Source organism: Ambystoma mexicanum, chromosome 1p (assembly GCF_040938575.1).
Source record: "Ambystoma mexicanum isolate Mex_15411 chromosome 1p, UKY_AmexF1_1, whole genome shotgun sequence".
Lineage (NCBI taxonomy): Eukaryota > Metazoa > Chordata > Amphibia > Caudata > Ambystomatidae > Ambystoma > Ambystoma mexicanum.
The window spans coordinates 473,744,416-473,759,811 of record NC_090921.1 but is presented as its reverse complement, the minus strand read 5'-3'; positions in this window follow the sequence as shown (position 1 = coordinate 473,759,811).

Genomic DNA, 15,396 nt, shown 5'->3' with positions numbered 1-15,396 from the left:
AACAAGTGCGCACAAGTTCATATGGTCTTCTGCACATCATGAATACCAAAACACAAGTCTTCTTTCTGGACGCACTTAAAGCTTTAAAATCCAGTTATAACAATCAGATGAGATTTTATTTAGGCTCACATCAATCAGTGTTGTGGTACTTGTTATACTTCCCTTGAGGATGGAGAAAATAATGCTACAATCATTGTCGTTTTGCATTACAGTGTTTCTGTAAAGTAAAAAATATATAAATATTTCCATTGTGGATCATTATGTGATCTGTGTACATTTCAAGTCAGAGCTCGAAAACAGGTCACTGTTTTAGTTCATGAAGGTAGGTCGATGCACCTTTCTGTAACACAAGAACTGGGAAACAATGTGGTCAAGTGCAGGATTTGCTCAAAGAGCGCAAATCCCACATTCACCGCTTACCCAAATTGTGTGATCCTCGGAAAGAAATTTAATCTCATGGTCCACAACCTGTCAAAATTGCCAGTCCCTAAATGTTTTGCCCCCACAGGCCCCAAGAGTGATTTAGTTCTCTGGGTACGCTCTTAAACATGCTTCACACAAGGCTTAATTCCCTATAGTATTGCTTTATATGGAAGCATAGTGGCCATCGATATACTGTACATCACAAAGAATTTGTGTTTTTCTTCTCGCTGATTGCCTTGCCACTTGAAAACCATGGCCCTATTCCAATCGCGCTCTATACTCAGATAAGTACAACCTCCTAGTAGCATCTAATCTTTATGCTCTTTCTATGCTATGGTACATGGTTTTTTTTTCTCTTTGCTTCACATCTGTCTCCTGTATCAAAACTTGAGCACTTCTACATTCTATGAGGCGGCCATTCTGAGTTCTGACATAATGCTGGGGCGTGTGTACCTTTCTCATGTGGCTACTCAACTGTTGCATTCATCTGTACTACAGCCTGTATACCTTCCTTGTGGCTACTATTGTCAACATGTGTCCTGAACCGAAGTAGAACCCAAGCACCCTTATCATGTGGTCCTTAAAAAGCCACTGGTTAATTATTCTGATTTCAAAAAGGATAAAGGTGGTAAGGGGATTTGAAGGGAGCAACTATTCTTATTTTGATTGCTGCTACAGCAGCATATCAAGCTTTGGGTTGTGATTGTGATGCAGGCGTGAGTACGGGGGGGGGGGGCAGCAGAGATTCTTAATCCCTTCATTTACTTGATTCAGACAAGGTCCCAAATATGTCTGTGCCACAGTCCACAAAATCCCTTAAAATGACCGCTGGTATGGTTGGATGCTTGTGTGTAGGTGTGTGTCTGTGTATATATTTATGCGTTTTTGTGATTCTTCTTCTTTGTTTTTTGTATTTATTTGTGTTTTCTTGTGTTTTTCCTTTTTATGTGTTTTCCTTTGTTCATTGTATTTGGATTTGTTTGTTTATGTTTGTCTGTATTGCTGTGATTTTTGTGTTTATGTATTTTTAAGTCAGTTTGTTGGTTGATGTATGGCTTCTTGACTGTGTGTGATTTGGGGGAGATGATTATACTGTATTTGTTGTGATTTGATGCCTTACTGGAGCAACCTCCTTTACTGCCCTCTACGGAATGGTGATTCCAGAGGAGGAAACATTCAGTTTTCACTGTGTTTTAGGGTCAGTGGATAGTGAATTCAGGAAATGTTAGGCTGTGGGCCCACCCTAGTGTGTGACAGTATAGGCAATTGCTCCCTACTTTTATTTTACTAGGTGGCCCTTCAATGGAGGGATCCAAGATGATGGAGGGTCAAGACAGCAGAAAAGGGAGTACAGAGACACCCGTCGCGCACAGATCACACAGCACGGCCATATAGACTATGCACTGGAACTGGGATCTGCAACATTTTGCTATTCAGATCTTTCAGACTACAACCCATGGCCGCTCTAGCCAGCATAGTTGATGTTGAGGGATCATGGGATTCATAGTCCAAAACATCTGTAGAGCAGTATGTTGCAGGCCTCTGCATTGGAATAACCACTACTGACAACCAAAGATGACCAAACATCTAGATGTACAAGCCGTACCAATGTAGCTCTCTCTCTCTCTCTCTCTCTCCCTCCCTCTCTTTCTCTCTTTTCCTGCACGTTCTCTCTCATCCACTATCCCCATGTCGCTCTATGTTTGTCTCTTTCTATATAGTGAGAGTCACACTGCCAGTTGCACATTTGCTAGAGCCACTCCAGATGTTGCTGACAGCTGTATTGTAAAGCCTGAGGAAAAATATCTCGAGTGGGGGTGTTTTTTTCTCCCAAAGCAGCTATTAAAAAAGAATAATATTTAATATTCCAATATTGAAAACTGGCCCTTTTTGACATGTAACAATATCAATGTTTAATCATCAGTTCTGGTATGTTATAATATGTTAACAAGAATGCAGAGAAAAGGTCTGTACTTGGTGTGATATGCGTAGGCACGGCAGCATGGGCTTTAGCATGTGCAGGTGATAGTGTGACCTGTTGCTGCCACTTTGAATGTGTGAGACAAGAGAGCACCACTGGATGTAATAACACATTTGGGAAGCCACCCTTTGGTGGTGGACCATGTGAAAGGCATGTCCTGGGAAGAATCGAACCCAAGGTAAATTAGAATTGGTTTTGGATGTGTTGAGGCAAAGGAAGTTATCGACCTTCCAATCACTGATGCTAGACTGGAAAGCAGAGTCTGAGTACCGTAAGTGTAAGTGTTCAAAGACATGGGGCAAGTAGTTATGAAGTCTGCCAGAGGTTTGAGGTATGAATTAAAAAGCCAAGGTGGAAGGGCAGATCCTTGGGGGAACTCACAGGTGAGTGTGGATTGGTCAGAGAGAAAGGTGCCTGATGCCTCCTGTAGCTCCCTCTATCAGAGGGAGGGGAGCAAACCATTCAACGGCCAGGACTTTAAATCCCCAGACGTCCCTCAGGCATTTCAGTAAGGTGGTGTACTTTACTGTGTAAAAGGACCACAGACAGATCCAGGGGAATCCTAATGGGTGGAGAGCCATTATCAAATGAAACTAGCAGCTTGTCCCTCATGAACAGTACATGGGACAGTCCCTCTGGTATGGCAGAAGCCCGATTGATGGTCATGCAGCACGCTGTTGGCTTCACTGTAGGCATCAGCTGTTGGGTAGCCATATTTCCTAAACCTCTGTACAGGAATAGGATGTTAGCCAAAATAGTTGGATCACATGATGCCTTCTTCAGAAAAGGGTTGTTGCAGGTTTACTTCATGGGCTGAGGGAGGTGGCCCAGCCTGAAGAAACTGCTAATTAGCATAGACAGTCTAAGAGCCAGAGATTCAAAGTTCTGTTTGATGGTGGAAGCCAGAGAGTGGTGAAGCTGGGCAAACAAGATGTACATTTTCCTTACAGCTTTGGTCACTCGTGCCGGAACAACAGGTTTGAAAGCAGACACGGGAGAGGCTGGGGGTGAAGGAGGGAGCTGAGGAGCGCTGGAGTGACACTGCTTGACTGAATGGACTTTCATTTCTTCAGCAATGAGTCACAGGTTATTGACCAGGGTCTGAGAGGTCAGGGGAGAATGTTTCAGTAGGGAGGAAGATCTCATTGCAGAATCAGGACACCTCCGCTGAGGTGTTTGTTGACTGTGAAATGTGGGTGGGCAACTAGGCTTTCTTCCTATGATTCGTACTATGATTGATGGCATAGGAATAGCTTGTATCATCATGTAGAAACATCCTCTCACCCTATTTATTCTTCTGATCACTTTCTTCTTTCTGTTACCGTTTTTATTACTTCTCCTTCCTCTTCGCCTCCTTCTTCCAGCACTTTCCTACGCTTTAATCTCCATGCTTTTGATTCCTCTATCTTTCCATCGTCTCTTTTTTCTTCTGTTCCTTCTCTTCATTCATTTTCCAAGTTCCTGCAAATGTCTTCTTTTTTTAAGGCGACTGCCCTCTTTCTCTTACCCCCCCCATGAGGAGAAAGGTGGAGGACTTACCCACAATCCTACTGTTTTTCCTTTCTGCGTTGCGTCGATGGGTATCTGTCTGGGCTCCTCTCCCAGTTGTACGTGGTGATGCCTCGGGGCCCCTGCTGGCATTAGACTCCGAGACTAAGGGTGGGAAGCTGGTCTCCAGTTGAGTAGCAGGGCCCCGGTGACCTCGAGCTGGGCTGATGACTGACAGGGGTCCCCATGTAAATTGGGTTCCTAAGGAGCGAAGCCTTGCTCTCCAAGAAGGATATTCCACCCTGTTCAATTCAGAGGAAGAACAGTCCAAGACACTGCAGATTAATCTTCCTACAGCAGGTAAGTGAAGCAGACAGAGGACTGCTCTCCTACTCGCACTGGCTGTTCCTCATAGGCTGCTGATTTCTAGCCGCCTAGCCGCGCCAGGCGGGGAGACATATGTGTAAGTCTTTAGAGTCCTAACCAGTAATGAATCTGAGGCCGCACTTCTTGGGCCCTGTACATTCCAACGCTGGGATAGTTATTTATTGCCATGGCAAACCCGGGTTAGCTTCTCATTGTTCAGCCGGAAATTTGAGAAGAGACGGTTGTCATGGCAAGCACACAGAGAAGGGAACTCATGTGTCCCCTTCCTCTGAATCTTCCAGCTAGCCTCCATACAGCAAGATGAGCACAGCCCATACATCTTATGACAATCTGAAACGCCTTTGGGCCCGGCTAGAGTCTGCCTGCTTGCCCCCTAAGGGAACACCTAGAAATGAATACACCAGAGTAATAAAAGCATATTGCGTACTGTGCAGTGTGTTTTATTTATGTGTGTACTGTGTTTGGATTAAACTAACCAGCCCCCCATGAGTTTGGATGGAATGTGGAAAGGAAAAGAACTACCCAGTTCAAGAATGGGCTGGGCAGGGAAGAAAAGAATCCTGAGGAGGATTTGAAAGAAAAGGACAGTTAGGAAAGACAGTTGAAGGAGAGAGAAGCAGTGAAAGAAGGGACAAATATTTACCTGGCAGGGTGGCTGTCTTGAGCGCCCCACAGGGCCTAATCCATCTATAGCATCCAGTGATGCATGGGGGAGCCCCCAAAGACCAAACCAGGGGGCCCGGCTGCTTATGCCATGGACACCTTTGCCCTCCGGGCCCGTTGCAGGTGCCGGCATGCCCGGGGGGCAGACAGGACAGGCCCAGCAGTATCATGAGCCCAGGCAGCGTGCAAGGTGCTGCCTAGGCAGAAAAAAACACAGCCACGTGCTGGGGCAGCCCAAACCATGCTGCCCAGGCATGCCCCTAATAGCCTGCCTCATGGCCAGTGAGGTGTCTCTTCATAAAAATCTTCCTGGGCTGCGTATGCACCAGAACCTGCAGGCGCACCCGGGAGGTGAAGAGCAAAGAAGTTCACTCCACTCAGGAGGGTAGCGTGATGAATGTAAGTCCAGGCTGGCATGGTGTGAAGAGGAGGAGGAAGGAAGTCCAGGGCTGCTCCACCAGGGCCCACCCCCTGCATCTCGCATTTCACAATGTATTGCTGAGGGGGCTCCCACAAGATCAGTGATGGCGTCCACCATTGCCAGGGGGACGCCGCCTGACGTTAACATAGCAGCAGGAGCAACAGTGAAAGTGGGAGCGTCCTCACGGCACAGGGGACGCCACCTGAAGATAAGATGGCGGTGCGGACATGCAGTGATGGGTGGGGATTCCCCATGCTAACGGGACTGCTTGAAGAGTTTAAGAAGTTCTGCAGGAGCGGCGGAGAGCACAGTTGAGCCCCTTAGCCAAGGCCCATCCATGAGAGTTCAAAAGCGGTGCCCCCCACGCCAACAGGGCCATCCTGAAGTAAACCACAAGGCATGGAGGGCGCAGCAGTGAAAACGGGTGAACCCCCACTCCTGCATGGTTTACCCTGGGCAATTATAAGCAGTGCAATGATCGTGGGTTGTCTCATGTGGTTGACAGGGCCACCCAGAAGAATGAACAGTGCGGCCAGGCCCCAGTCACAACAGGAGACAGATCCCCAGCCAGCCTACAAACAGCACCACCTTCCAGCCCTGCTACAGCCATATTTGTAGCCAACAATATGTATTCCAGTGCCACCAAGGACAGACCATGAAGTTACTGTGAAGGGGTAACTGACTTCAGCAGTCACCCCATTGTGACATAATGTTTTATGTACTATATAGGTTGTTAGTTAATGTATATATGTATGTGTTGTTATTACAAGGCCTGCGATAGCAGCCCTGTAGTTATGGTTAAGTTGCTCAACCCATAGGAAGATCACTTTTTTGAGCCGCGTATAGCTTCACCCCTCGCCTCCTGCACAAATCCTCACGAAACTTTGCAAAAAAAGTATATGGCCTCTTCAGATTTATTCTGCGAAGTTTGGTGAGGTTTCATGCCTGGGGCAAAGTTATAGGGGGGGTCTAAAATGTGTGTGTTTTTTCCCATAATGGAAACAAAATTTGCTCACGCCTGCAGCCCAAATCGCTCAACAGATTTTTACCAAATTTGCACCAGATGCGGCAGCTTATTCCTGAAAGTGTACCTATGTAAATCTGGTGTAAAAGTAGGTAAAAGAAAATGTGTGATATTTGGGTTCGGTCAGCGGACTTACTTCCCTGGTCGGTCCGCAGACAGGCCTCCGATTGGTCCAGAGGGCGGCGTGATGTCCACGTATATCGGACACATCCGCTGATCGGCTGGTGAAAAGCGTGAGGTGCATCATATTTTTGGGAAAAGTCTGCCATGTTGGATTCACAGACAGCGCCCGTTGTCTGCAGACATTCCAGTAAAAACATATTATAAAACACAACATTACACTTGTCAAAAAAATGAAACAATCTCTGGGGTGGTGAGGGGTGATCAGGATGGGATGGGATGGGCTATGGCCAAAAAAAGCCCAAAAATTGTCATTTTTTCATCTCCAAAGACAGTGAACAGTCCAGTGACAGCTCTGTGATGTTCACAAACTTCTCAGATGTTCGGGGGCATCCATACATATTTTTGCATTACAGGGTTGGTGAAAAGCAGTTTTTGTATGGCGTATTACATTGGTGTCACTCAATGAAACTGTATGAAAGTTTGTGATACCATTCTAGACATGACCTTGAATAGTTCTACCGAGTTTGGTGCTGTTTTGCCAAGAGGGAACAAAATTAGAGGGGGTTCCCAAAATATGTGAAAGGCTTATAAATTTGGTGAGGTTTCACGAATCTGCACAAAAGTTTGCAAAAAGATTTAAGACCCAGATTTGAATGTTTTCGCAAATTGTGATGGGATTTTGTGAAGAGGGGGCAAAATAAGAGGGGGTTCGGTATTGATGTCATCAGTGACATTTGTGATGTCATCTTTCATCTACTGGGTGTTTGTCTTAGCATTGCAAGGTGGTGGCGCAAGTTATAGTTGTTTAGCTCACCATAACTGGCGAATTTGTAGGTTTTTTTCGGTATAACTTGTAACCATAACGTCCCTTTAACAACGTTTTTTCATTGAATTTCATAGGTTTTGTATTAGTGTAACTTAACCATAATGTCCCTTTAACAAACTTTTTTCATTGAATATCTATATATGTAATTACCGTTAAGTAGACTGTTAAGTAGGAGGAAGTATAGAGTTTGCGGTAAGTGTTAGGGGGAATGTATGGTTAGAAGTTAAGTATGGGTAGAATATTAAATATATTTATGAGTTTAAGTAAATAAAGGGGGTAGAGGGGAAGTATCCTAGTGCGAAGTAGCGGATAGTGTGGTGGCCTGCCTGAGGGAGATGGGACCACACACAGACGCCATCCTCTGGTCCCACACCCACTGCATGTGGGAGGTACCTGAGTTTAGGAAAAGGATCTGTTGCACCAGACTCACCCTTAGGGTTCCCAAGACCCCTCCAAGGAAGAGTGAGCTGATGTAGCAGGTCCCCATTTAGATGGAGCACGCACCAGGCGAATCCTAGGGAAACTGAGGTTAAACGTATAAGTGTTTTCTATAAATAAAGAGGGGCCCCCGTGAGGATCCTATAACATTCACTCTGGTTCTGTGTCCATTAGTGATCCAAGAACTCAGGGTGAATCCCTTCACCTGTTATCAGCAATTTTATTTTGTAGTACAGCACCCCTCCATACCCATCGGGCCTGGGGGATGGGGTGGTGGCTCCCATGGGGACTGTATCTGGCTCTAATTAAGGGAGGTGTGCACCCTTACTTTGAGCCAGGAAACAGGGGCTACATCCTAATCAGAGGTACCTTGCAAGAAGAACAGTAGGAAGGAGGTCGATCTAAAATGAGGCATCGAGCAAAATTCTCTAGCCCTTCCTCCCCATAATCCTCTACCACAAATTCCTCTTCATCACCCCCATCCCTCACAACCAGGTACAGGGGAGCAATATTTAAACGGTTGCATACATGGGTAAGTTCTGGACACATTGGTCATCTAGCTTCACATTTAAGGGAGCTAAAATGTTCAGAAAACAGCTTGATGAGAATGAACACTGGGTCCATAAAGAAGAGACAGGTTGTATTGGCCTCTGCACAGGAGAGCAAAGAAAGTCTACCAGCAAGCAAGCCAAAAAAGCTGAAACTCTAAATTTCCTCTTTAAAATCTTTCAGATTTTCTTCTTTCTTCATCTTAGCCTCAGCGCCCCCCCCCCTAACGTGTGGGGTCCCATTTCAAGAGTTGGTGTGAAAAGCCTTGATGCCAGGCCTGATTGCTACGGCTCCTAGTGAGCCACAAGGCACACTCAATTACTGCTCCATGATTTTGTGCCTCATAAGAGGTCACAATGTCCCTTGTGTGTATGGTGACTAGGCCTTGCGCACAGGCACTGAGTCTGTAAAATGCTACATCTCGCTCAGGGTTGGAATATTTTGTTTTAAGAACTCATTAGCAATAAACTTGCTTTGTATATTGATGGCTTGGCCTTTGTTCACAATACAGGAACATCCATGGTGTACCTGTGAATAATCGTGTCTACTGCAATTAACCAGCAATGCTTGTGGTGAGCATACAGAGGCACTATAAAGCACTCTTAGAAGCCATGAATGGCCAGATTTCTTTTGAATTCTTTTTTAATGTTTTTATTTTTTATTGTATGTGATAAAACAAACCTTTACAATACATATTTATCAAAACTTTTCATCAACATCAAAAGAATAATTCATCATATTCAACATCAAAAATGGGATATATCATAGAATTCAAATGGCCATTTAGTATATATGTCCATAATGCATCTTCATCAATAAAATCAGTATTATAAATAAATTGTCTGTAAAAAACAATTTCTTAAAATTCAATTCTGGACATATAGTCTTAAAAATTGTTCTCTGCCCCTTTTTTTAGGAAAAAGTTGCATTTACCCCAGCAACACACCAACCTTTTTATGGTCAAAAGCTGTGTGTTTTAGTGGCTTATACTTATGCATATTATCAATCAAACTCTTTCTTAATACACATTAATTTATTGATCAATTTATTAAGTGAAAATCCCAAATCCTCTAACATTTTGCTACAATACGCAATGTAGGAAGACATGGTGCTGTTAATGGCCTGCTCTAGAAAAAAGCCCATGTCTTCATATAACGTGTTCTTCATAGGACATAAGAATTCCATTTAACTCTACAGAGGATAGAATATGGTCCCAATTAATAGCGAATACATGCAATTGGCACACAATTTGGTAGGTTAAATACTTTTCTCCATATAAAAGCTTCAAACATCTCTAACCTTTCCATGATCCATAAAGGCATTATCTCAATGCCATATAGTAATTTGGGAATAACCCTTTCCTCAAAGTATTTCACAATTGGAAGAATGGAGAATTTATTTTGTACATATGGCCTTCATTTGTATACTCAGGCCTTCTACTTTCACTCTCATATATTCCTTATTTTCACGCTTCGCTGGTTTATTAAAAATAGGAAAGCCCAAGTAAATCAACTATAAGTGCACATAATCCTTTCATGTTCCAAAAGCCACATAGAACCAGACACCTTCTTCCTAAACCTAAACCTAAACCTAATAATCTTTGTATTGATACTGAGATAATTTGTTCCTGCATATGAATAGAAGGCATTCAACAAACCTTGAAGACCATGTGCCGCACAATCAAAAAGCATAATGTCATCAGTCAAGGGCCATACAGCAATATTTACGATGTTTTTCTATTTTTGGTGAAGCGAAAGTGGCAGAAATGATTTCTTCTTCTAAGTCAGATAAATAGCAGTTAAATAAACAAGGTGCCTAAAGGCAACATTGTCTTAGACCTGTGTCTGTTTCAATTTCATTAGATAACACACCTTTACCATTCAATGTGACTCTAATGTTAGTTCCACTATGCAGTTTTACCAACCATTTTAAAAGATCATTCAGTATTCCCCATCTCTCAAGTTTAAGCCATAATAAATTACAATTTATCGAATCAAAAGCAGCAGTCAATTCAATTGATGCAACAAACACACAGCCATTTTAAAAGACTATTCGGTATGGCCCATCTCTCAAGTTTAAGCCACAATAAAATACGATTTACCGAATCAAAAGCAGCAGTCAAGCCAATTGATGCAACAAACACATGTCTTTGTCCATGCTAGATCTTGCAATATTCTAAGAATGAACCCATTCATAGTCGTAGTTTGCGCCTTTCTGAAACCCACCTGAAACATTTTTAATCTGCCACATTTAATAGCCCACGTCTCTGAATGTTGTAACCACACTGACGTAAATATTATTTGATCCGTATCCATCAGCATCAAAGGCCTATAGTTGGCAGGATCTAAACAATCTGCTTTCTTATAAATTGGAAGTACATAAGAATTCTACCATGATATAAATAAACAATCCGATGCTAAAATATGTGAAAAAAATAGCAACAAGATATTAGTCCATAGACCAGGGGCTAACTTGAAAATCATATTATTCAAACCCTTCGGCCTTGTTTCTTCATTGAGCTCGCTCTTCTAATAGCTCAGAAAATCGCCTCATAATTCATGTTACTAACAATATCATGAATGTTACTACTATACAATGGGCACAAATAGTGAATCCCAGAACTCTTTTTATTTCTTGACTCAAAATGAGCAATTTAGGTTACCTCTGAAATAGGATTTTGCTGGATGACTTGAGAGTTATTCACTCCATTTAAAGCCTGCCAAAAATGTGCTGTGTTTTTCTGACAAAACAACTTCAATATAAATTCTGCATCATTCTGATAAATAATATTACGATGACTCAAAAGCCAATCCTCAGAGTTGTTTTTTTCCTTATAAATCAGCATCATCTTGTCATCAATATGATTATTCCTTCTCTTTATCAATCGAATCGCTGCTCTAAGAATTATTTTGCGCTCAACTACTATTCTATCATATTGATCTGATACGTCTAGCAGTGTAGATTCTTTTATTATTGTTTTTTTTTTGCTTTTTCTCTCCATTCTTTTAACTATATCATCTAAACAAAAGTGAAAGGCATCCTCACTAAAAGTATGGTATTTCCACTCATAGCAGCTTAAATTCCAATCCTTAAACATTTCACTGTTAAAATTAGTCATCCGTGCACTTGATCATCACTTGCCCTGGCTAACCATTAATGACTTACTTGACATATTTACTGTTTCATAGGGGCAAGTTGAAATCTGCAACTGATACATTATGATGACTAAACAACGTTTCCACTATTTTAAAACTCTTATTTTCATACAATCTGCTGTCAACAAAGATATAGTCCATGGTTGCAGATTTCAAACCTTTTTCCCATGTCTTCAACCCTAATGAGGCACCCACCCCAGATGTATTTAACATTCTGAAACCTAACGCGTTTAACTTATAATTCCACTTCATCCAGTTCCTGGTTTTCCTCTTTAGGTTACATTCTGATATATTATCTCCTCTTTCCTTTCCAAAAACTCCAATGTAATGCATGTAGAGTTAAAATCACCTGTAATTATCATAAAACCATCCAGATTAGTACTTTGCCAAGTGTATATGAATTTCTCCAATTTATCCAGGGAAACTTTCAGATAACATATGTCCTTTTACCAATAAATATTGGTTAACAGGCCTTTTGTTCTGGTTGCTTCAAATTGTAGGTCTGTTATGCCGAAAAATCCCCCCTTCTGAATATAAGATCACCCACAGGTCTTCCTCTAGACCCTTTTTCGGCTGCTTGAAAGTAGACTTGATAACCATCCAACAAAGGGCATTTAATGAGCCATGCCTCTTGAATTAAGATAATATTAAATTTTTTTAAAGAACATAGCGACGGCAGGATAATTAAATACATTGCTATTGCCTGTTGGATTCCAGCTCACTAGGTTTAGCAAATTAGAACATACATTATTGTCAAAGCCTAGTGTTGGGTCATTATTATTAATGACTGCTGCCATCCATGACCAGTTCACTTCAGTCTCCTTATTTCCAATAGATTGGGGAGGTAAATAGATCAGTCTTTCTCTATCTGTGTTTTTGTTCAAGTAGACTGTAATTTCTGAGGGATATAGATCCCACGAACGGGGGGCAGAGGTTTTTTTAGTTCCCACTTTCTCCCAACCCACTGTCTCATCCTCAGAAATCCAGAGTTTCGGCGGGCACCACAGGGATTTTTGCTACAATGGTAATAGTATTGCTTATTCCGTAATCTTTATAGATGTTTTGACCTGGAGCTTCCAGTCTGAAAAAAGATCCTATGGCATCCGGATCTCAATGAACAGTTTAGAAGGAAAGTAAGGTGGCATTACCTTACTAAAGGCTAGAGCTCTCAGTTGACCCTTGGCAGGGTTGCGCTAAAGCATGGCCCTGACGATGGTCATAGACCGAAATACATTGGCATATGTGCTTACTGATGAAACAACCTATGTTTTTCGAAGTTGCCTCAATATATGAGAATTGAATTGGCGATACTAAACCTAGAAATGTGAATAAAACATTTCTTGTTGAAGAATTCACTACAACCATTTCATATCTTTGAATTAATATTAAATACTTTATTGAATTTTTGAATTTAATTGCGCAACCCTGCCAAGGGTCAACTGAGAGCTCTAGCCTTCATCCTCAGAAATCAACACCTCAAATTGCTGAAGGAAATGTGCTTGACTCAAAATTAAGTTTAACACAATACCTGACATAATTACTACTGATACTAAAGTCACTCTATCATCCTTCTTAAACTCCACACAATCAATGTCCTGACTCGTTATAAGCCTTAATTCCGGGATTTCTTCGAATAAAGCAAGAATATTTTGATGATTGAATGGGAAATATCCAGCATTTCTACCCACATATTCCATATCCAGCATCTTTACCCACATATTCCATCCTCAATTTGTTTTTATTAATTCTCCTTGTAGTAGTGGCCCTATGCAATCTTTCATGATTAGATCCCTCCTTACTCATACTAATAATACTCAATTTAGCGACTGTAGTGATGGTATCCACTGAACAAGCTCCTCTCAAGAAGCTCTTAGTTTTATTAGAATTATTAGTAGTCCACCTACTATCACTCTTTGGCAAATCTCCTCCAAATGAATAGCTTTTTCATTAGATTCAAAATTCAGATATCTCAATTTATTGTTATTTGTGGAAATGTATCTCACCACATCACCTACTCTAACACTTGAATAAGAACAAGAAGGCAAATCATCAGGACACTCATCTAAATATGATCTATTTTTAGTACACCATCTTGATATGATATTTTATTTACATCCTGCCCCTACACAAGTGTTTCAGGGCGCGTCGAGGCAAGGGATGCGTAAAAGAGATGGACAAAACAACGATCTTACTAGGCCCAGTGACATTGAGAACATGCAAGTGCCAGGGAGAGAGAGGAGGGAAAGTGCAAGGGGCAGGGGAGGAGTGGAAAGTGCTGAACATGTGATCTACAACAAACAGAGGGGTGGCAAGTGCAGGAATAGGGCGCAGACAACAGGCGTCTGATAAGTGCAGAAAAGGGCTGTCGGGTTGCAGATACAGACAGAAGTGCAAGGATTGCCGGGAGGCATTGTGGGTGAGTGGCTGGGTGGGCAGGGATATGGGCCCAGAATCAGAGGGTAACCAGATGCCCAGTGCTGAAACAGACAGAGATCAGCAGGGGAGAGAGAGAAGAGAGATGTAAAGAGGAGGGTCTTGAGGTGTTTCCGGAACTAAAGAGGGTTCTCCTCAAGTTTCAGAGAGGCAGGGAGGCTTTTCCAAGAGGGAGGCACCTACCGAAGAAAGAGATCTTCCACCAACTCGTTGCTTGGAGAAGCGACTGACCCTGGGGGAGTTGGAGGTGGAGGAGCGAAGAGCTTGGGTAGGAAGGTATTTCCGAAGGGAGAGTTGAAGGTATTGCAGACCCAGGACCCAGAAGGCCTTGTGGACAATGCAAAGGGTCTTGAACTTAATACTTGCAGCCACTGGGAGCCAGTGAAGAGATTTCAGGGCTGGGGAGATATGAACTCTGGGCTTGATGCCAAGGACAAGTCTTGCAGTCCTGTTCTGGATGAGTTGCAGAGATGCGGAGCGCAGTAGCAGGCAGGTTTAGGAAGAGACTGTTGCAATAGTCCAGCCTAGAGAGAACCAAAGCTCTTGAGACAGTGAGCTTCTGGGGGAAGGAGAGGAAAGGAAGAATACCTCTGAGGAGGTGCAGTTGGTAGTTTGACATCAGAGATGAGTGGAGAAAATGAAAGTGTGGAGTCATGGATGAACCTGAGGTACTGAGCCTCACAGGTGGGCGCAGCGAGAGGGCCAAGGGAGACCAGCCAGAGAGTGACAGAAAAAGGAAGGTGCAGGAATGCCGATGTCTTACTGGCATTAAGGCAGAGGTCGTTGGCAGCACACCACTCTTCAACCAATTTGTTAATCTTAACCGCTTGCATCCCACTCTCATTCACTTTCCGACTCGGTACGTTTTCTTCTTTTATTTTCTTAATAGAACGCTCAATAAGCTCCTTTTGTTGATCATACTGACTTTGTAGAATAATTGTTAATTCATTTTGTAGCCTGTCACCCAACCTCTGAACTTCTTGAACTATTTCTTCATTTTTAGAACCCGTAGAGTTTGATTCATTCTCACAACTAGCCATGACTGGCTCAACATCCTTAATTATCATATCCTGAGGAAGTTTTTCACTAATTATCGAAGAAATAAGCAGGAATCTCCTTGATGAATTACTATTGATCTTTTTAGCTTTTAGATGTCTTCTTTTTCTCGTTTGCTTCATATCTTTACTTTCAGGCACTTTTTTTATTTTTTTTTTATTTTTTATTATTACTTGTATATAATCAAAAATCAGATTTTTACAAGAACTGGTTCCACTCGAAGCGAATCCCCTTTGCATTGCGGATAGTTTGACAGTAGTATGAACCACAGTCTCAAGTTTCTGTAGGTGAGGAATCAACGGCCGTGCTAATTTTTGTCTTTTCAATTGCAAATTCCAGAAGTTTAGCGGCTGCCGTGTGCCATCAAGTCTTTTCGCCGTTGATAATGCGGTTCCACCAGATGTCTTCATTACCCGCAAAAGAGGTGGC